Source organism: Callorhinus ursinus, unplaced genomic scaffold, assembly GCF_003265705.2.
Source record: "Callorhinus ursinus isolate GAN/ISIS: 27379988/994484 unplaced genomic scaffold, GSC_fseal_2.0 scaffold2, whole genome shotgun sequence".
In the NCBI taxonomy this organism is placed as follows: domain Eukaryota; kingdom Metazoa; phylum Chordata; class Mammalia; order Carnivora; family Otariidae; genus Callorhinus; species Callorhinus ursinus.
The window spans coordinates 25,562,366-25,586,446 of record NW_027397064.1 but is presented as its reverse complement, the minus strand read 5'-3'; the positions used below and the strand labels follow the sequence as shown (position 1 = coordinate 25,586,446).

Below are 24,081 nucleotides of genomic sequence, written 5' to 3'. Positions count from 1 at the left end.
AAAGTAACTCCCTATCCAGGTGAGATGTCCCATTGCAGATTCCAGTTGATGATGCTTTTCCCAGGTGTGATGGGCCTTGGTATTCTCAGCAGCATTACCCCAAGGAGAATCAGAATAACGACTGTTTCCCAAAACTTCTATACCTTTTACAGTATTGGGCATTTTGGCAGGTGTCCCCGGTCTGGCATAACAGAGCAACGGGGCCTACTGGTTGATCATTCAAATGTATTAAAGCCTGAGAAAGTACTGCCCAGCCAAGGTGGTTTTACCTGTTAGTAATTCGGTCTGCTGCTTTAACATTCCATTCTTCTTTTTGACCAACCCTGCTGTCTGCATGTTATAGGGAAGATGGAAACTCCATTCAATGTTTTGTTCTTTTGCCCACTCTCGCACATCATAACCTTTGAAATGTGACCCCTAATCACTGTCTATTCAATGAGGGTATCTGTACATAGTACTTAGCTCCTCTAATGCCCTAATGGTGGCAGCCTGGTTTGGGCTAGGCAAGACCAAGTGTTTCCACACAAACCAAGGCATACTTCAAATCCTCTCTCAGAAGAAGGGGGACAGTATAATTAATTTCCTGATCCCTTACTGGTTGGGAACTCCAGTGGATGGTTCCAGATTCCTTTGGCAGTTGCCTTGGTGTTGTCTAGAACACACAGAACGTGCTGTTACCGTATTAACCAAGTCAGGGTATTTCAATCCTGCATCCTTTTGGCAATGCAGCACTCCTCCTGGGTGCTATGGTGGTTGCTCTTTTTAGCACCCAATCTGCTGCATCTACTGAAGAGTCAGTTGCTAGGGCTTGTGCCCAAGCTCGGGCATCAGCTTCCTGATGGCCAAGGGACGTCAGTACCTTATGAGCTAGGACATGGAAGACAGTGAGGACTGCCTCAGACTCTTGCATGAGAATCCAAATGTCTTTCCACATATCCTGACCCCAGAAGGGCTTATTCATGATCATCCACCCCTTGGATTCCCATTAGTCAAGCCATAGTGTTAATCCCTTTAGAACAGCCCAACTGTCAGTGCAAAGGGTTAATGGCCAAGGCTCACGTAGGAACACCAGCCAAACCACTCTGAGTTCAGCCCAGTAGCTGCCCTGGTTTGTTCCTGTTTCCACCCAGATGGTGTCAGTATTGGGCTGCAGTCTATGTGGATGGGTTGCCCTGACTAGACCCATCTCTTTACCATGCATCAGGGAGAATTTCCTCCACTCCCTCTCTATAGGCCAAAGAGGCTACCACAGGAGTGGGGCAGAGGCATTTAGAAATTCTACGTACTCTACAGGGCCCAATAATACTGTATTCCTAGAGACAGTGGGCTGGTGGATAGGGTGCTCCTCTGCTGCAAATAGGCCTTGGTTAAAGTGGGAGTTTGAGCCACAGCAGGAGTGGGTTGATGGAACACATTACTAATCCACCGCTTGATAAGAAGGGAAGTTCCTACCATGGCATGCTGTTCTTTCATGAGACGGTCTGCCTGGAGGAGTGCTGTGTCCACTGCTGGGAGTTGTTACTCTGTGGACATATATCAGGTTTCTGCTCCCTTCCACAGCTGGGACCAAAATCCTAGGGGTATTCTCTCCTTCTCTTGTCTCTGCCACAGTGCCCATCCTATATCTTCCAGAGTCACAGACACATCTAACTCAGATGGAAGCCCAGAGCTTCAATCGGCTTCACCAGTATTTTTGCTTTCTCAAAGGCAGCTTGCTACACTGATACTCATTCTCACATGTGTCTTTTCTTTGTCAGGTGGTATAGGAGATGGCGGCCCTGTGACAGGCCCTTCAACATAAGACAAGTCCTTCAAAATCCCCAAATCCTCACAAACTCTTGTACCTCTCTCATGTCCTGAGGGGTTAGATAGGCTTGCACCTTATCAATCACAGTGTCTTGGACAACATGTGTCTTTACCCAACCAAAGGACTCCCCAAAACTTTATGGCAGTGCCTGGGTCTTAAAATTCTGTGGGTTCACTGCCAATCCTCTCCATCACAAATGTTCCAGAAATGTCTACAGGGTGTCCTGCAGGAGAGGCAAGTCTTTATATGAAAACATTGTATCATCAATGTAATGGACCCATTTTAGTGATGTGGGAAAGGAGAACAGGGACAGATCTTTGGCTCGCATCGCATGAGATATGGTAGGGCTGTGCAGGCAGCCTTGCGGAAACACTTGAAAGGTTCATTGTTGCCTCTCTCTCATAAAGACAAAAATCACCCTCTGACTTAGCAGCCAAGGTTTTACTGAAAAAATCATTTACTAAATCCAGTACAGCATGATACACTTCTAGGACCTTGGCCAAGGTATCTAAGATGATGGCAATACAGGAAACAGCCACATGGCTGGCGGAGGGCAGGGGGGAGGGTCACTACCTTATTCAATTCTTGGTAGTCAGTGATCATCCACCATGATCCATGTGGCTTTTTTACTGGTCCTACCAGGCTATTAGGAGCACTACGGGCAGGGCATACAATATCCACTTGGTGTAGTTCTTAGATAGTTTCTCCTCTTTCTTTATGCCCCCCAACCCTAGGCAATTTATATTGTTTGACAGTTACCGCTTTTCATTGGGGTGGTAGATTTACTAGTTTCAGTTGTTGTTTTCCCTCAGAAAAAAACCTCAGAGTTTACAGTTTGATTAAGCAGGAGGCAGAGTTCACTGATAGAGGGAATTGCAAATGAAAGTAGCAATGAAGTAGAACACCTATTAGGAAGTCTAAAATCTAAAATACTGGCAACACCAAATGCTGTCGAGGATGTGGAGCAACAGGAATTTTTATTCATTATTGGTGGAAAAGCACAACCACTTTGGAAGATAGTTTGTCAGTCTCTTACAAAGCTAAGCAGTCTACTATACAATCCAGCAATTGTGCTCCCAGGTATTTACTTAAAAGAGTTGAAAACATATGTCAGCACAAAAACCTGAACTTGAATGTTTACAGCAGCTTTATTCATAATTGTCAAAGAAAAGAAGCAATCGAGATGGCTTCAATAGGTGAATAAACTGGTACATTCATAAAATGAAATATTATTCAGTGATGAAAAGAAATGAGCTTTTGAGCCATGAAAAGGCATAAAAAAAATCTGAAATGCTCACTGCTAAATGAAAGAAGCCAGTCTGAAAGGGCTATGACATCTGGGTAGGGAGGAGAATGAGGAGGGAGGCATAAGTAGAAGCACAGGGGATTTTTAGGGCAGTGAACTATTCTGTATCATACCGTAAACGGTGGATACATGACAGAATACATTTGGCAAAACCTGCAAAACTACAATGCCAAGAGCAAACCTTAATGTAAACTATGGCCTTTATTAATAATAATGTCTCCACATTAATTCATTGATTGTAACAAATGTACCATATCCATTCAGGATGTTACTAATAGGAGAAAGTCTGGCCAGAGGGAAACAAAGTACATTAGGAACTCTATACTTTCTGTTCAATTTTTCTGTAAATGTAAAACCATTCTGAGAAATAAAGCTTATCAATAATAATTTAAAAAAAAAAACCTCAAGAAAATCTAAACAAATAGAGGCCTATACCATGTTCATGGATTGGAAGACTCAATATTGTTAAGGTGGCAATTCTGCAAAAATTGACCTATAAATTGAACACAATTTCAACTAAAAATAGCATTATTTTTATAGAAATTGACAAATGGGCATGAAAGTTTATATAGAAATGCAAAAAACTAGATGATTCAAAAGAATTCTGAAGGAGAATAATAACATTGAAGGACTTGTAATACTTGATTTCAAGACTAGTTGCAAAGCTAGAACAATGTTTTGTTTGCAGACAATGAGGATGGGCAGGATTGTTTTCAAGGTCTGAAGTTATATCTGTCTACTTTAAGCTCAGAGTTGATGCAGACTCAGGGGAATTCTGCCTGAAGTGAAGGAAGGCAGAAGGAGCACATTCCTTTTGGATTGTGGTTCTTGTATCAAATAGCACAGAATTAACAGGAACTGAGAAACACTCAATAATTGGACTATGTAGGTCTGGAGATACTCTCAGTGAGCATCATGAATGTCAGCTGCTAACACTCTAGCAGGATTCTTAATCTTCTTTCCATCCCTCATGTCATTTTATAAGTCTGCTAAGATCTCCTTCCTCTCAGGCAGGCCCTGTTCTGAGGAAGAAACCTGACTCCTCCGACTTCCCTGCTACTTGGGTGTGCCCTGATACTTCCAACCTCACTGGAAGCGTCACAGAGACATGGGGTGAAGCTGGGTGGAGGGAAGCAATACATAGAGCATGGGGTGTGACTTCAGAGACCAGGGTTTCAGATTTTACTCTGTTATGGTTTTTAATCTTCACAGCCTCTCATCATTAGGTTTCTTTTTTTTCCATCTGGAAATTGAGGGAATTGCACCAAATGACTAGGAAATCAACTCTAATGTTCTAGGGTTCTATGATTCTATGGATAATTGAAGTGACAAACCAAATTATAAATGCTATTTCATCAGCACTGCTGAAACTGTACAAGCCACACCTCACTATCTTGGCTGACCTTAAAAACACCTTGTTACAACTTGATAGAGATGCTTGAAGAAATTCCGAGCTGCACCTTACCTCTCTTACTGACAATAAAGTGTTGTTCTCTGACTATGAAGATTCCATGGTAAAGAATCATCTGTTTTCTCTGTGGTCATACCACTTTCAGAAATATCTAAGGTGGTATTTTTAATGGCAACATTTGAAGGTCTAATTTATTATTTTTATATCATTCTTTATATTCTTCACAGACTCTTATTCATGATCTAATCCTCATATTAAACATGGTAGAGGAGTAGGGCTAATATTTTTAATCCTCACTCGTACACTGAAATTTAGATTAAGTGAAGGGACTCTGGGTCATACATCTAGCTATCTAGCATGTAAATAAAGTCCATGAAGGCAGTAATTCTGGGTACGGGGAGGGAGGCAAGGGAGTCTGTTTTATTCACTGAAGTTTCACTAGAACAGTGCCTGACAGAGTAGGATTTAATAAACATTTGTTGAATGAATAAATGAATGAATGACTCTGATTAGTGACAGAGCTGGGTCTAGAATTCTCTCAACCCTCAGCCATTGCTCCCTTAGTACTGACAATTGTTGTTCTCTGTTCTCATGCCCCCCACCCCCCATTTTCCTGTCTTTTCTGAATGCAACTGTTGTCAGGTTTATGGAAGCAAGGCCAGTGAGCCTTCTCCACGGAGGGGTAAGGGGAACCCTCGGCTCACAGAGGACAGAGTTAGGAAAGGAGGGCATTTATGGGGGACACCCCCCAATTCCCCCAAGGAGTCAGAGAAGATGGTCCTCTGGGTGCCTCTATCCCGAGGACTCTGGTCTCACTCTGGCGGCGGCGGTGGCAGCGGTGGCGACGGAGGGGGAATTCTCTGGAGCCCCGTGTGGCTGGGGCTTGGCGGGCTCCGGGGGCTGCCACTCTCGCGGTCCCCGCCGGGCGGCGAGCTGGCTGCGGCAGGACGCGGGGCGGCCGCGCTCCCCCTTCCCGGACACTGCAGCTGGGGCACAGCCGAGCGGCCGGCTGGAGGCCGCATGGGGAGGCGGGGCGGAGCCGGGGCGGCGGGCGCGGGGAGGCGGAGCCGGCGCGGGGAGGCGGGGCCGGGGCGGGGCGGTGGCTTGGGGAGCCCGGGCCAGGGCGGCGCTCAGACGGGGCCGGGCGCTCGAGCTGCGCGGGCTCTCAGCGGGCGCAGCGCAGCGGCAGCATCCTCCTCCTCCTTCTCCTCGCTTCCTTTTCTTCCCTTCCGCTTTTTTCTCTTCTCCTCCTTCTCCTCCTTCCCCTGCCCCGTCTCCCCTTCTTCTCCGGAGGGCACAGTCCTCAGGTCCGTGAGCGCAGGCAGCGGCCACCGTGGGTGCATCCAGTACAGGTAAGAGAGCCGTCCCCACCTCTGGTTCTGTATAGGACGCCTTTCCTTTCTCTGCTTGGCTCTCTGCTTGGAGGGAGTCTCAGCCAGGAAAGGGGTGGGAATGGGGAGGGGGCTGTCTCGTCTTCTCTGCCTTGGAAGCCGGCACAGGTTGGCCGGCCATCCCGTCTCCCACCTGGCGGCAGCTTCAGGCCCGACCTCTCCAGGTGTCACCACGGAGCAGGGGAATGGGTGCTGCTGCTACCTGGGCTCTAGATTTGTAGAAGAGTGTGTGACCTTGTTAGGTACCACTTTGAAACCCCGGGAACTTAGGATATCCATATTGAGAGCTAATATTACCTGAGCTGTAGAAAGACGAGGAGTGGGTTATACAAAGATAATGGGGGGGGGGATTCGAGGTGGAGAATTTGGGTTTTTTGTCCATCTAGCTGGAGGGAACTGCACACTGACGAAGGAGTTAGAGAAGCCTTGTCAATTGGAAATCATTTTCCTTGTAATTCTTCCAGAAACAGCTGGAAGAGGAAGATTGATAAATAGAATTTTAGGAAAATGAAAAATCAATGTCTGGTCGTGTTGGAGGGCGGGACACGAAAAAAATGTCTGGATGAGCTTGAAGCTTCACACAGTCTTTCTCCTTCAGGTGATGGGGGGTGGGAAACCTCTACCTACAGTCCATCTATTCTTTTTATTTTTAAAGGCTTTTGGGGGCCCGCATTGCCGAGTTTCGTCCTTCCCCAACCTAGTCTTTTGTTTAAGGATGGAAATTTCAAGGAGGAGTGTATGAAAGGAACCAGGAGTGGGGAAGTGTTGTGTTTGGGTGTGTGTAGGGGAGGGGACGGGGTAGTAAAGCAGATGGGGTCAGAAAAAAAGCATCTTTGAAAACTGAAATTGATGTTATATTGCCTGGCGTCGAGACTTCAGGATTTTTGTCAGAAAATAAAAAGCTTTCATTAGCAACAAGCCCGTTTATAACAATCGCTGTTGCCATCTGCTGTAAGCCCTTAGCATAATGCTTCCAGGATATAGACATTTAAAACTGACACAATGTGAAGGGTTTTTGTTTATATGCATACACGTACATACTCATGCACATGTGTGCACTTGGGCACATCACACACACACATGCATATATATAAAACACTATATACATAATATTACAAAAGGGAGTAGCTACTTAAAAGACACATCTTTTTAAATTTATCCTTGAGGGTTTGGGGATTATGGTGTGAATGAAATCTGTAGTGCAAAACAAAAAAATATTGTTGGGTGATATATAATTTTGAATGTGAGGCCGAAGGATTAATGGATGTTGGCAAGGAACTAACTCAAATGTTAAAGGTATAATTTATTTAAAAATGGTCGATCCAGGAGAGGAAATGACTGCAAACTGAAATTGAGGTTTGCAGCCACAGTGAGGCGATGGAGAACAAAGCCTTTTATGTGAGCTACATTATGCAAAATGTCCCATGCTTGAGCTTCAGGTACCAGCCCAGTATAAAGCGTAGCTCTGTCACCCTGTCATTTCACTCTGGGTGATTATATTTTTTGGCAGTGAAAATAGATTAAATAAATAAAAGCCCTTTAGAATGCCCAAGAGGAAGATTATAGCCTTTCACTTGAATGTGACACAAAACACCCATTTAACTGGGCAATAGGTGTATTTTGGTAGAAATCTTTGTGAATTTGTAAATCCTTTATGCACAAAAAGCATCCTCCCTCCAAGGAAAGGTAAGTGGCATTTTTTCTTTGAATAAAGAATATTATATTTGTGTGTGTATTTTAACACTGATTTTCTGGTAATTGTATTTGATTATCATAGGTTTACATCTGCATTCATGATTTGTGTGTTATCAGAGCTATTGTGCCTTTAAGATCATTGGTACATGCTCCTTATCTGCTCATGATTTATTTGATTTTAATTCGTAGTATTTCACTTTGCTGTAGTACTATTTAATTTCCAAAAGTTTTAAAAAATTTTACATGTAAGTAGAAAATTGTCTAGAATACATACATCTGGAGATCTAAACAATTTAAAAATTGAGCTTCCTTTAAACATTTTCTGATTATATTAGTTTTCATTTTCTTTGTGTCTCTCCTCTCTTATTCCCCCCTCCCCCCGCCCCAGCTTCTTGTCAGATAATCTGTTTCTTTCTGGTTGTCTCTGCTGCTTTAAGCTTCTAGTTTGTGTCTAGACTACCAACAGCAGAGATAGTTGTCGCAGGAATTTTGAATGTAGGATTCATTCTCCGCGGCAGCTCTCTCTCAGGATGACTTGTTTACAGCACCTTCTCAGGGAGGAGAAAGAGAAAGAATGTGCTGAGAGAGCATGACCCAGTGAAACTGGCACAGCCATTACCTCATCATAGTAGCTACTTCAGATTCATTGAGAGAGCAGCAGATCAGTGGAAACCAAACACCAAGAGCACACCCATCTCTAGGCAGAAGCCCTTCGCTTCCCATAGCAGCCTCTACTAATTTTGCCTTGCTGAGGTTAAGGGGATATTTTCTCTTTTAAGTATTTCTTTTCAGGGATCTTGAACTTGGACAAAAATATGCAGCCAGAAATGAAACTTGGCACAGAATCTAAGCCTGAAGGAACTATTTCATTCCTTTACCACTTTTGGCTTAAATCAATTTGTAAATTTTCTAAACATCAGAAGGGAGAAGGAAGAAAAATATTTGTAACTGTATTTTTGCATGTTTTCTTATGACACACACATATTTTGTGTTGAATTTTACTAGCAGCTGGATGATAGGCTGGACTGCTGTGCTTTTGAGAACTATCGTCGTACTGTTGGGCTTGAAAATTAAATGGTTATTATGTTTGTTTAGATGTATACATAACAATGTGTGCATCCCTAAATTATTCATCAATATCCTTGGGAGACAGACCATATGAAACCAACGTGGGGATTTTAGTATTCAAGTTGATTATTCTGGTTAATGAAGTCTTTTCAATTCTTAATTTCCTTATGACAGATTAAGATAAAGAATCTGAAATAACAGTTATAGTAGATGACAACACTACACCCAGGTCAATACTATACTCCTTAATGCTAACAGTAGTCATTAGGTAAGTCATTACTAGATGCATGAACCTGAAGATAACATTCTGAAACAGTCTTAAACTCTTTTGTCTCCGATACATGAGGTAAAGATGTTATTAAGCTCTTTGAATCCTATCTGATTCTTTTAGATATATCAGTTCTTTTTGCTACGTTAATTTGCTCTATGCCTTTATTATTGTCATTGTCTTGATCTACTCATTCGACATCTCTTACATGGGCAGTATTTTGATCATTTCACCAATTTTCTCTTCCCTTTACACCATTTATCTCACATTTGAATATTAGACTTCTCTATTACTATTACTAGTATTCCTTAATAGTATTACTCTCAGTACAAATTAGCTTTTAGGAAAACATTGATTCCTACTTACTTATTTTTCACTTATATGTCACCTATTAGAAATATCATACTGGAGGCTATGTAATGAGATACCAAAAAAATCGAAGACATGGTCCCTTGGTTTAAGAAATTTACAAATAAAGTTCAAAGGATTTATTTCTTTCATAAGAGATGACATTCAATTGAGTAGCAGTTGTATTGGAGATATGACACAGAGAGCAAGGGACTGCATTTGGACAGAGGCGATGTCCCGGCATCTTAAAGACAAGCTGTTATACATCAGTTATATAAATACCCTAATGTATACCTAGCTCCTTTATTCCATATATATTTACATATTTTTAATTAGGGAATGATAAAACATAATTCTTTGTGTGTGCATGTATGTATATATGCATACATAATGCAAATACTAATAGCCCCTCAAATACTTCCATCAGTCAGCTGTAGAAAGTCATGTCTTTAAATGCTGTATAGCACATGAAAATTCAAATTCATAGTTTTCTGAGAAGCAACTTTGGATATTCTCAAGGAATTATCACTCAGGAATTGATTCCAGGCCTCAAAAGCAGTTAAAGATCTATGAAGTCAGAAGTGGTAGACAAAGAACCAAAATCAAGGGGAAGGGTCTGTGGGAAAGTTTGCGTGGGTGGATTGCAGTAGTGGGTGGATTGCAGTAGAGGAGATGAAGATCAAAAGCAAGTACTCAGTTGTTAATAGTTGTCGATTCAGGATGGAGAAGAGCCTGTGTCTAACTGGGTGGAGAAGTAAGAAATCTGTTTTGTTTTTCTGCCTCCTCATAATATTTTATTCATATCCCTCCCTGTCACTACTTTGAACTAAGGCTGTAGGTGTTTCCTTGTAAAAATTTATAAAGGATGCTTCTTGGAAGCAATTCTGTAGTGAATCAAAAATTTTAGAGCAATGTGAACACAATTAATTGACTTTTTATGGAAAACACTTGGAATCTAATCTTTGAACTTAATCTTTCCTGTTCAAGAGAAATAAGCTTTCCTTTGAGTGATGGTATTTTAACTGTGGTACTTTATACTTATACATTTTAATGAAATTCTGTGAGAATTTAGACAAAATAAAGAGCTCAGGATTTCCTCTTTCAGTTGGTTACCTTATATTAACTTATATATTAACTTATATTAACTTATAACATTATATTGTGGGCTTTGGGGAGAGTTTAAAGAATTTGTTTTCCATTAAAGCACACAGGAGGCAGCAAATTTCTTTTTTTTTTTTTTGCTTTTTGTTATGTTAATAAGTCTTTTGGAGAAAATAATTTTACTTATAAGGTCACACAGCTTGACTTTCCCCTTCTTTCTTTTCCTTTTTCCTTCCTTCTTCCCCCATCCCTTTCTTTTCTTCTTTCTTTTCTTTGCTCTTTCTTTTCAGTTTGTGTTAGCGAAAATCAATGATCTTTAGAAAATGCAAATACTATATATATAGCCTGCTATTTTTATTGACATTTATTTCCCATTACATCTATATTTCTCGTTTGACACGCAGTAGTTTTATGCTGCCTTCTCTCCCTCCTCAGCACTCCATCCCTATCTTGGCTCTTTCTTTGGTCTTGCCTTTTATATCCTCTAGCCTTGAATAATCTTTTCCTTGGATACCAGTCTTTGATTGTGTTTTCCTTCCTCTAGAAGGCCTTTCTGAATCAGGAAGAAAAGTTACTCCCTTGTTTCTTCCCATGATTTGAACCAGGTTTACCCAGGTTCCCTTATCTTAAGTATACATGCTCATCCCAACTGTGTCCTCACCAACCTTCTTTAAATTAATTTTTTAAAAATCTGCAGGTAAAAGTGGTACATCTTGTTTCCAAAATGAAAAATTTGGTTAACCAACTGCTTTTTTGTCATTTTTCTCACCTGACACCAAGTAAAATGGTTCAGCTATTTTCATAAATTAAATCGACTAGTAAAGTCATTATGTGTCAGTCAATCCACTGTCTTCATTTTATGCTAGTTAACTAACTGCACAGATATACACCTAATATTTTGAGCACCAACTAGTCAATGACCAATCAGAAAATATTGAACTAAATTAATTCAGTTTTATATAAAATATTTCTAATTACATTGCTCTGAATGTCATCATTAGCCATCTTGAATCCATTTCAAAGTGATCATAAAACACAGTGCTTGAATATCCATGAGCACATTTCATTATTTTACTGTCTAGGTCTATTACATTCAAAGCAAACTCATAAGTAAATACACAAATTCTATTAATTTGAAGTCAACTAATCATGCTAATATCAACCTTTTGCATTACTTAAGTGTTTATGGCTCTATAGTTGGCTACGTTTTATTGTTGTAACAGTTGTAACAGTACTGCATTGTATTGTTAATGGATAACAGTGAAATTCTATAAAGAATTGATATGAAAAAATGTTCTCAATTTTATTGTCTCAAAAGAATGATGCAGCATCACTTTCACTGACATTAAAGCAATTAAATAATGCTCAGCTTTGAAGTTTTATTTTATTTGAGCATCATGCCTCTCAAAGTTGTAATTGAGCCTTTCCGTAAGTGTATGCATGTTTTTGGCAGAACAATATTTTAAACAACATGCTGCTTACTTTTTGTTGGTGTTTGTATGAGACGCCATATTCTTTTGGCCCATTTTAAAAACAAGCAAAAAAGTTGTAGGATTCAGTTATGCATTCTTTTTATATTAATGTTATTGAGTATAGCTAAGACAAGATCTCATTAATTTACTGCACATACTTATTTATTGTTTGAAAAAAGTTTGCAATCTGGAGCATACAATTTCTTTCTTCAGTGGATAGTAATATGGAGTCATAGTACCTGTAGCAACTCATGATCACATAAAATTTATTTGCCTTGTGTTTCACAAAGAGTTAGTGTGGGGATATTTGTGTGTGTGTGTATGATCTTCTAAGACAGCCTTTTTTAAGTATGCCACTTTTCATAGTCGAAATAAATTATTTTGCAATCAGTTGCCTTAAAGAAAATTAAAAACTATACTATGATGTCCCACATGAGAACATTTGATATTAAATACAATTTTATAAGAAAAACAATGTTGGAGGGTGCCTGGGTGGCTCAGTCAGTTAAGCATCTGCCTTCAGCTCTGGTCATGATCTCAGGGTCCTGGGATGGGGCCCTGCATCCAGGCTCCCTGCTCAGTGTGGAGTCTGCTTCTCCTTCTTCTGCCCATCCCCCCTCCCCGACGTGTGCTCTGTCTCTCAAATAAATAAATATTTTTTTGAAAAAAAGAAAAACAATGTTATGGGTGTTCATTAATAAAATCAGATTGCATGAATTTCAACCTATTTGTATACTTTTCTGTTTAGAGATATAGTCCAGATTCCATTGTCCATTATTGAAATCAAATGTTAAAGCTAAACATTGTGCTCAAAATAAAAACACCTCTGTTTTGATCAAAATGTCCTAAATTGAAATATTGGGCACTTAAGTTTATCTTTTAAGAGGTGAGGGTGGCATGCAAAATGCAGTTTATCTTCACTGAAACAGCAGAAGCTAGAGTTGATAGAACTTTAGAAATTTTACTGCCAAGAAAGGATTAAGAAAGCACTAAGCATCCTACTGAAAGCCAAATCTCTTCTAAAACAAAGTGAGTGTGGTCTAGGGTTTATTTAAATAGGCTTTGGCCATTGTTTCTCAAACTAAAGCTTGCCTCATTCATAGATACATGATGGAAATTATTATAGACTACTGAGTGGCCTTTGGTGAAATTGAGGTTTTGTGGTGTGTGTGTGTGTGTGTGTGTTTTAAAAAGTTCCTATTTATTTCAGATTCAGACACCAGTTCCATGATTTTCACTCCTTTTGTTTTGAATAGGACCTGAGCATGGTCACTATCAAAATTAGAATTTATGGAAACTGCACAGCCCTGGACAGTCTCACTGCCTTATCTCAGCCCCTTCTTAATGCCTACAGCAGGGTATGTGATAAGAATCCAAAGTTTTCCATTAAAAAGCTGGTATTGCAAATGAGTGATCTGATTTTTGAGTTTTAATAAAATCTTTTTCTTGTGCTTCTAATATATTTATAGTCTATATAAACAGAGTAGCTCTTTGTAACCCTATTAAGTAGTGGCTCAGAAGGATTATGTGCTTACACAGCTGGAAACATGAAATGTCATTAATTGTATTCTTTCCTTCTGTGCCTCTGCCCCCTTGTGGAAGGTACATTGGGACATTCTTTCTTGAGACTTGCTAATTATATACGAGTTAGATGATGTTTGAAGGGAAAGAGGGACTGTGGAGCATGTGCTGTGAACCTCTGATGTACATACCAATCTACCCCGCCGGGGGGCGGGGGGGGGCGCGGGGAGGGGGGCTGTTAAGCGGCTTACTCAAGAAGACTCTGGCGTTCCGGCTTCCAGCTCGGTGCTCGTGGAGGGTGCCATGAAGTGCTGTTCCGCTCTGACTCTCCATTTCCAATTCTGATCATATTATCATTTTCTGAGCTGAGGGCTTAGGGGACGTGACAGTCATACCTGCCCAACCTTGTGACTCCACAGTGACTTTCCCATGGACCCAAAAGGGGGAGGGACCTGGAATTCTAAGGCCGTTCCCACCAGCTCCATGCCAGCCCCACTTCTGAAAATGGTGAGACTGAACCGATCCAGGAAAACACTGACAGGGGTCCTGCCCAGGGCCACGCCTGCGGTTTGGAGCTCTTAAAACCGAAGTTCAGCTTCTCTGGGGATGTGTGCTCAGACTCAAGGTACTTGGAAAGCCAGGGAGCTTTTCTCCGAGAGTGAACTATCCATGCTGGTGCCTCCAGATTGCTGGAGACTGTGTTTAAACTTGGCTCCGTGTACAAGGGGAATCCAACAAAAATAGCCAGATTGAAACTTTTTTCTGACCTCTCGCAACATGAAATTTTCTCAAAAATAGCTTTCCTTTTGTGTTTCCCCCAGCCTTAATATTTTTAGCTGAGAGGAAGTGAGCTAGAAAGGCTGCAGGCCTCTTACTTTCTTACTCTTGTATGTCTTCCCGTTTCTCTGTCTCCAGTGTTCCATCCCTCTTATTTTTCACTTCTTCCAAGGAGACAGCAAATTAAATGAGAATTAGGTGTTGCTATGGTTACTGTGTTCCGTAGAGCTTCACCTGCACCCACGCTGCTTAGGCATTGTAAAGTCTTAAGCTGACAAATATTTGAAAGGCATGAAAAGCATCTTGGAGGAAAGAAATTAAGCAGAAACCATCCTTAAATATTTAAAGAGAAACATATTCCTAGTCACTGAAAACTGAAATGATATCACTACCTAGGGAGTGAAGGAATTCTAATGTTACCCTTCTGCCAGAGAATGTTGGATAGTATGTCCTATTTCTCTAGATGAACATGTTCAACCACTTGTCAGAATTGGAGTGACTGTTTTATCACTGAGTAGATGTAAGAGAATTCCTTAAAATATTTTACATGCACATTTGTAAAAGACTGGGTTGTACATATTGTCTTCCTCTAAGGTATTTTTATTTTGAGCCATAAATACAGAAAAAGTCATCTTAACCGCACACTAGGAATCTACACTTTATGAAGGCAAATTTTTAAAAAGAAGATATTCTGTGCTCTTCTTACTTGTGGTTTATTGAATTTAATAATCTGAAAATATACATGCCCTCTACAAAATTAAAATAATACCTTTTAGTAAATGATATTCTTCCTTGGGAAGAATTCACTGTCTGTCTTTCTTCCACTTAAATATCAGGCTGGTGACCCATAGGTATTTCTAATATTATTTTGGCCCATAAATCATTCATTTATTTATTTAAGATGGTTATTGGATCTCTAATATGCAGCAGGAATTTTTCTGAATGTGTGGGATATTTTGGGACATGCCATACAAATTCCCATCCTCATGGAGTTTATATTCTCATAACAGGAGACAGAAACTAACGAATGAATAAATGAATGAACATTTGAAACAAAGAACTGTTATAAGGAAGAGGAAACAAAAACATACAATAGAGCTTATTTGGGATGCGATAGGCTGCCTTTGGAGACTCAAGTAATGAGAAGTAGTCAGCCATGGGAGTATGGGGAAGTAGTCAGCCATGGGAATATGGGGAAGAGGGGGTCAAGCCGTGGAAACAGCATAAAAAACAGCTTAAAAGCAGGAAGAAGCCTGGCATATCTGAGAAACAAATACAAGGCCAATGGCACTGTAGTCTAATTAACATGGTAAAGGATTGTAGGAGAGTAGATCAGCAGAAGGCAAGTACCAGACTACACAGGTCCTCTTGACCATGATTAGGGGTTTTTTTTATTGGACATGTGGTGCATTCTAATTTTTAAGGTAGTAGAAGCAGAATTTTTTGAGAATCTCATAAAAGCTTTCAAAGATTAATTATATTTTCTAAATCCCTGTAGACATATCTGTATCTTATTCACTAATGTGTTAAGTCACAAGAGAGAAATGATTTAGAAAGTCAGAAATCAATGGTGGGGCTAAAATTAGGCTTATGTTAAACCTAGTCTAATATAATGGTCTAAACACAGGTACCCCAAATTGTGTCATTATCTTTAGATACTGGGAAATTACATGTGTAAGTAATTTTAACCCCTTGTCACCTTTTTGTACCCAAAACTAACCTTTAAAAAGCAAACCTGAACAGAAAAGTACAGATACATATTTGAGAAAAGCAGTCACAAAAATCATTCCAGTTTCAATATGGTTGTGTTCTTTGGCTATTTCCCCACAGCAGCTTTAGTTTCTCCACAGCAGCTTTACTGGTAAACAAGGCCAGGTGCCAAGCAACAACCAACATGGTACTGAAATTTATAAATAAATTAAATAGCAGAATAACACATATTTTACTTCTTGGAGGCAGTGGTTTAAATCTGAGAATTTAGTAAGTGAGCTGATCTAATTTCATGATGATCTTGGATCACCTGTAAGATTAATGATCATGCATATATTGCTTATACTAAAATATTTAATGTACTTGTTGGATATTTGTAGACCTAGTGTAATGATCTATTGAACTTAGCATTAAACACAGTCTGTCAGACATTTGATTGATTTTACTTCTGGCGTACTTCAAGACTGTTTACTTTTTTTCTAGGCATTCCTCAGTAGAAAGCAGAACTATTAATTTTTTTTTTTATTCCATCATGTAATGTTATTTACAGGACATTCTTTTATGTCACACAATGTAGGATAAATTAGTGTTTTTATTTTATAGTGAAGAATTGAATTAATGTTGATTTTTCGTTCTTTCCTTGACTCTATTTTGTTTTGTTTTTAGGATTAATTGGAACCATATGATAGAGTGATATATCTATGTCCCAGATTCGCAGTTACTCAGGTTAAATATTAAAAGTATGAATAACAAACCGAGAAATAATTCTGATATATATTAAACTAAATAGTGTTCTTGGAATTTTATTCAAATGTGGGCTTTTTAATATTGAGATATCACTAACTATCAAATAAAAAGGAAAATGTTATTTTAAAGGATTGATGATCAGGCTTTAAAAAGAAACAGTAATTTTCTTCTAAATGTACAACCATGCTTATGTTACAGAATATAAAATATATAGCCTATTACTCTCCTCTAATTGACATTGACTAGAAATGCAAGACATAAAACTAAAAAAGAATATAACCCACAATAAGATAAATGATAAAGAATAGTATGGCCTATAAATGATATGCAAATTCAGAGGAGGGAGATATAGCACCATATGTAGAAGCTAAAGATTTCATGTGGGAAGCAGAATGTGGAGTGGGGCTGTGTAAGTGGCTAGGTTTGGAAGGGTGCCCAGGTAGAATGGTAGTAAAAGCAAAGGCGCTGAGACGACAGTGAGCAAAGTAAACCAGATTGCCTGCAATGGAGGACTCCTTTTGGAGAAGAGTGGGATTGGAAGGTAGTCTTGGATTTGTAGAGGTCCTTAAACACTGGGTTTAGCAGGAGTTTGGGTTTTTATCATAAGGCCATTAGAGGTTTGGAAATCAGGATTTTGACCTGGGGAGTGGTATGAGGAATGTGATATCTAAGATCAGCAAGACAAATTTGAGAGGATAGAATGGCAGGTTTAGAATTTCTACAGACGGCATAGCATAAGGACACCGACCTATTTAGAGTGTAAGACCAAGGGATTTGTTTGGGAGCTATGGTTTCAGACATTTTCATGAACCATTGAGAAAATATCAGTATCAATAAATGGAAATAGACGATGCTGATAGAGATGGAGTAAGGAATCCCAGCCCTTTGACATCTTCCAGAAGACAGGTTTGAGGAAGCCAAAAGAGTTAGAAACCATGTAGAACTGTAGTCAGTAAGTAATATGAGCGTCTATTGGGGTTATGTCACGTGCATGAAAAAATATGTATTTTAAAAGGACAATGGCTTTGGAAAACAGAGCAAAGAAATAAGGACAAATTTCAGTACAACTCCTCTGATTTCTAGGCTATAGAGAAAATGGACTGCATGACTTCACAAATTAATACAGTAAACTGATATTGAAAATCAAGGAAATGTGTGTGTATATCTAAAGAGATTTTTTCCAAATACTACAAAAACATTTTTGCTATTTTTTCTGATTTTAAATATTTGCATTCTAAAAATGTTTAATATCTTTGTAACTACTATCATATGGTAAGGGTTGGCAAGCTATTCTGTGAAGGGTCAGATAGAAAACCTTAAGACTTTGTAGGTCACATATACTCTGTTGGCAATTACTCAGCTCTGTTGTGGTAGCAAGAAAACAGCCATAAACAATATGTGAACAAATGGGTATTGAAGTATTCCAATTAAACTTTATTTACAAATAAATGTGATAGGCCCATTTGACCTATGGACTGTAGCTTACCAACTCCTGGCATATACTGTCCTGTTAGAACGTGAATCTAGAAAATGTCTTTGCAATTAGTTAATCACACTTTTAAGAGGTCACAAACACATGAAAACTATCTAAGGACAATAGTTGCATATTTCCCTTTATGAAGCCCCATGGGAAGAATTTTTAGATTTGTCTCAAGTCAGAACATAGTAGAACCTGTAGTCCTAAACCACTGGATTAGTTTCATCATACGGCCACATGTTGTGTGTACATTTTTTTTTCTTGGCCTCTAGTAACCTCAGAATATAATTGTGTGCCATTTCCAATAACTCTTAGGAACTTATACATTTCACATACTAACTCTTCTATGATTTATTTTCTTACTAATGATTTCCTTTTGTCCTTTTGAATCCTTTTTTAAAACAAGGTCAGGTATAAATAAGGCGACTTTCTGTATTTTCATGAGAGAGCCACTTTTAATTAAATGTGTGCCTATAGTATTCTTACTTTTCCAGAAGTGAAGGTGGTACAGCATGTCAATCATGTTTGCTATTAAATTAGGACAGATGGCATTGCTCTTGTTATTCACTTTCAATAACAGAAATCATTTTCTCACACATAAACTGTAACTTTTGTGTGAATATGATATTAGAGGACATTTATTAAATCTATTAATTACCCTCACATTTAAAAAAAATGGGATGGTTTGTTGTTTCTGAAACTTCCACTGTGTCTGTGTTCACAAATGCCTTTCAAATGATTTTTCAACCCTTAGAACTCAAGTGATCCTGGCAGGAAGCTACTAAAACCCAAATATTTTCTCTCTTTTATGAGTGCATGACCATGGAAATACTCTGGGGATTAGAATTCAGATATTTAAATATTGTTCTCTTTCTCTCCAGAATGGTGCATGAGGTTTTCTCACTCCAAACTGAAATCTGGGACTCAGGGTATAAGAAACTACAAGTTTTAATTTTTTTGTTTTACATGCTCTTCATGTGAAATGATAACATTGTCTTCTGATTTTAATAATAGGTCTTGTTAATATATTGGAATTAAATAGCTGGACAAATTTTGCCTGTCCCATTAAACTAATAGTGAGATGTTTTTGTTTGACTCTTCTAGAAATGGACAAGAGAGCTCTTCATGTGACCATTAGCCTGAAAAAAAAAAAGTGTTATCAGTTAGTTGCAACTTCGTAATGATTCTGTGATCTACCCAAGGAGAGTGTGGTAGGAAATGCCAGTGTGTACATATATCCACACACAGGTCATAGTTAACACTGAAACAGTATTTTGAATTTGGGATAACAATGTTATACAATTAGCTATAATATAATCTAATAATAGAACAAGAACTGACCCCTTGTTGGAAAAATTTAGACCAAATTCAATGAGAATTTCACTTTATAGTTAAAATATAATTTGCTGAGTTTTATTCTATCACTACTTAAATTAATAACATTTAAAAGTTAAACACTTGAATTATACATCAGTATGTACGTGTATCATTATGTACATTGACTCATCATAAAAGTTTTTCTCCATGTCTGAAGTGAGAGAGGATAAAATGGAGAACAGAGTGTAGAATCATATGGCAATCACTCCAGCTTTACTTTGCATTGTTATTTCTGCGAGCCCACATTGCTACTCTTTCATTTATCATTGGTAGGACTACACACCTAATTACCTAATTCCACAACTATGTGTGATTGCCACACTTATTAATACCTATACTCCTTTGAGCAAGATGCCTAATGTGTGTGTGTGTGTGTGTGATTTATAAAGAGCAACTTGTCTTAGCATAGACTCATAAAGGAAGTGCCCTCCAAAAAAATCTACAACCACCTTGGCCCTTGTCTCATTATCTTTAAAATGAGGATGGCTGCCAAAGATCTCTCAAGTTTTTGTTTTGTTTTGTTTTTACATCTAAGAATCTGGAAATCAAATTAGAGCTGACTTTAGGACAACAATGTCTTGTTTCTGAGGAAGTAAAACAGGGTGAACAAAATGCTCTACATGCCACAATTCCAATTCCAAAGAAAAAGGCAATGACAGAGTTACCATATATTAGACATGTCTGTCATCCACTGGTTATATCAGCCCTTCTTGAACAGCTGAAAATGAAGGAACTGTAGCCTTTTTAGACATAAGTCTAAGCAGTTTACATTTTAAGTCAATATTAAGTCATGCCATGAGTTGATACTGGGATATACAACATGAAGAGACATGGGCATTGCACTGAATTTATTTGGAAGAGGATGTAAATGAAAATAATATTTTATAGACCCTTACTTATTTTATTGCTTGGCATAGTTGACACCATAACTTTTTCGGAATGAATCAAAAACTTTCTATTACATTGCACTTATATTTATCTCTCTAGATCGTTGTATGTAGGCTGTAAACATTTTCATAGAGTAGTTCACTTTTTAAGTATCTTTGAGAAATTCAGTAATCTCATTATTAGAATAGAGAATGTGATATCTTAGTCACTATATAATTTTTATTTGCTTTTTTGTACAATACCTACAAGGTATCCCTACTACCAAGAAAATTATGTGGATGAAGGGAGTGGTCAACAAATATGTTTGAATGAATGAATGTTTTTAGAGAAAGTAGTTGAGAATCCCAAAAAACTTAACACAACTTACTTAGTACTATATCAGAAAGCAAATAAGGGCCCTTTTTTTGGGTAGTAGTATTTTAAGGAATTGACCCCATCCCCTCCCTTAAAAAGAAAAAAATCCATTTGTCTAAAATCTCAATCTTTACCTTTGTTTAAGACACAGAAAGCATTATCACTCTGCACTCCTGTTGAGACCCTGGGAAAGTTATTGAGTCTCTGGGCCTCAGTTTTTTAATCACAAAATGAGGGGATGAATATAATTGTCTCCAAGATCACTTCACATTCTATGGTGAATTGAAAGTACATTGCATTAATTCCCACTTTTGCACAAATAGTTTTTCATGTTAGCTAGCTATTTGCCCAGCAAAGATTTCAGTGATTAAAGTGCTGTACACGTAAGGTGTTTTTTTGTTTTTTTGTTTGTTTGTTTGTTGTTTTTTGTTTTTAGGGAAAGCAGAATGTCACTAAGGAAGGTTGGCGTTATGAGGTGTCTTTCAAACTATCCATTAGGGGCACTTACTTTATATTCAGCAAATGCTTATTAAGAACCTGTTAATGAGCCCCCTGCTTGTGATGAGTCATGTTAGCAGTATGAAGAAGAAAACAAGACTGCATCCTTACTCTCCAGGAACTTACAGAGTAGGGAAAGGCAACCATGTCCCATCCTTTGGATAACTAAACAAGCTATAAATGAACACCTATCACATCCTTATTTTACCTGTTTAAAAGTACTTGGAGGAGGAAATGTGTATGTGTTGGCTTTAATAGGAACCAAGTCATAGTATGGTTATTTGTTAAAATGAGTGGTGTGAATAATGGGAGCTGTTGGAAAGATGAGACTGAGACAAGGCTTTAGGAAAAGATGGATGTAACTCTACACACTTTGGCAGATATTTGCCCTCCTATAGCTGGTGTGCATTAAAAAAAAAAGAATTGTTTTTGAAAAAGTTATTTTGCAACAGAAAGACAATAAAAATGTTTATTCACCAATATATATGGTATCTGTTTTATTTCTTTGTGTAGTAAGTCTTAATCCATCAAACTTATTATGAAAGGAATAGTTGTCATAACTCCTCTAAATTTCCTGTTAATTCTAGATTATCTATAAATATCCATTTAAATTCTCTGAGAATGGCTTCTGCTTCAGATATAAGTCCCCTGGAAGATAAGATGCTTTGGAAAGGATGGAAGGGAGGAGGAGGTGTGCCCAAAGGATTTATTGTACTAGTTTTCAAAGCAGAGGCCAGCTGTTGTGGAACTAGAATTAAAATGTAAATTATCAAAGGAGGATAATGAGAGCCATTTCTCTCAGACAATGCCCAGTGCAATCAGAGTAAGAGAAGGGTTTGGGGAAATTTTCTACTAAGCACAAGTCACGGATGATGAACAGAAAGGCTGGGAGGGAAGTGATTTACAAGAAACTAACTGGATACATCCCATGGATGGTCTAGTACTCTGGGCAGTTGAACTCATTGAGGAACAGACCTTCACTTCTGCTGGGACTGAATCCAAATCACAAGATAACTGCCCAGAATAGAGGAAGTCACTACATCAGTACCATAGGAGGACTGTAAATTGAACCACAGTGCTGGCATGAGTTGCATTTCAATTTATCTGGTTTTATGAATCAAAACAGAAGTCTTTGCATACAGTGCAACAGCCAGTGCCACAAGAGAACAAAATACAAAGAATAAGCATGAGCTTGGTCAGGATTTTCTTTGTAAACCAGAGGACAAAAACCCATGAAAGTTTTCAAATCCAAGGATTTTCACAAAGAAATTGTTTTTGTTTTATTTTTGATTCAAATCTAAGTACTTCAGAAAAGGTCTAAAGGGCTACACATAAGTCATACAGGTATATGTCCATTTGAACTGACCTAATCCTAATAGTTAATGTCACTGTTACTTGGACATCATGATTCTGTAATGAAGAAATCAAATGTCAATGAGGGAAAAAATGGGAAATATATTGACCTATATTTGGGTTTTACACAAACTGTGAAAGTGAGGGAGTAAAAGAACTTTAAACTGTAAGATTTTGGGGTATGGGGGCCTTATACATATTTTTTATGACATAGTGATCAATAATTTTGTCTTTTATATTACCATAAAGTTTATATGGGCTAGTGAACAATTTCTATAGTGTCCAAACAGCTAAAGATCAGATCAAAGGTAATGCCTAAAATAATAAGGGGTTTGATTAGCAAATTAATTACCAGCTTAAATTTTAGCACCTACCTCCCACCCCTTCCTGCCAACCCAGTGTTTTGTTTGGAACCATGACTCTTTTTCTATACACACTCTTGCTGGTTGATCTGTTCCATTTTCAGAGCTTTAACAACCCCCTGTATTCTCACAACTCTCTAATCTACGTCTCCAGCTTGGGTTTCTTCTTCTTCTTTTTTTTTTTTTTTTAAAGATTTTATTTATTTATTTGAGAGAGAGAATGAGATAGAAGAGAGAGAGAGCATGAGAGGGGGGAGGGTCAGAGGGAGAAGCAGACTCCCTGCTGAGCAGGGAGCCCGATGCGGGACTCGATCCCGGGACTCCAGGATCATGACCTGAGCTGAAGGCAGTCGCTTAACCAACTGAGCCACCCAGGAGCCCGGGTTTCTTCTTTTGAGAGTCAGGTTCATATACCCCTTGGTGGCTCCACTGGGTTCTGTGGGCACCTGAAACTCAGTATGTTCATAATGAAACTTATTTCAACATCCAAGCGACATTGTTCTTAGAGTCCCTGTTACAGGTAACGGGATTGTTCAGAAACCAAAGGTCATCCTAGACTTCTAAAAATATTTCCTAAACATATATTTCTTTCAATTTTTCCTCCTTTTCATCTTTACTCTAACTGGATTGGTTTTCTACCTTTCATCTATAATAGAGCAATTAATTTCCCTGCCTCCAATCTTTTCCTATTAAATTCAGTCTTTATATGAACTAGAGTGATCTTTCTAAACTGAGTATCTAACTAGATTTCTCTTCAAAATCCTGACTCCATCCAATGAATCATGGAACACTACATCGAAAACTAATGATGTAATGTATGGTGATTAACATAACATAATAAAATTTAAAAAATAAAAAATAAGGAAATAAAAAAATAACATACTGAATCCATTGTCTTTTTAACATAGCCTCTGAAGCCATGCAAATCTCTCAATTCCCTATCTCTTCAGTCTTATTGTCAGTCACTCCCTGCCTATATTTTCGGCCACCCTTAGAACTGCCAAACTACTGTAGTTCTCTACATATTACTTACTATATTTTTCCCATAGTAGTTTTTTTTTTTTCTCCATGACTAACTGCTTTTCATCTTTCAAAACCAAATCAGTTTTTGTATTTCTCTCCTACTGGATATTTATGCTTCTTGAGGCAA

The 24,081-nt window shown here is 38.4% G+C and overlaps 1 protein-coding gene across 5 annotated transcripts in view; it reads left to right on the top strand.

Annotated features, from left to right (window-relative positions):
• The first annotated feature begins 5,662 nt into the window (after positions 1-5,662).
• The window catches only part of MAP2 (microtubule associated protein 2), a 280,936-nt gene continuing 262,517 nt past the window's right edge, over positions 5,663-24,081 (top strand). For all 5 annotated transcript variants that reach the window (XM_073879249.1, XM_073879237.1, XM_073879247.1 and 2 more), the window contains exon 1: positions 5,663-5,876. The gene's annotated coding sequence lies outside the window, so the exon portion shown is untranslated. The remainder of the gene's footprint in view (positions 5,877-24,081) is intronic.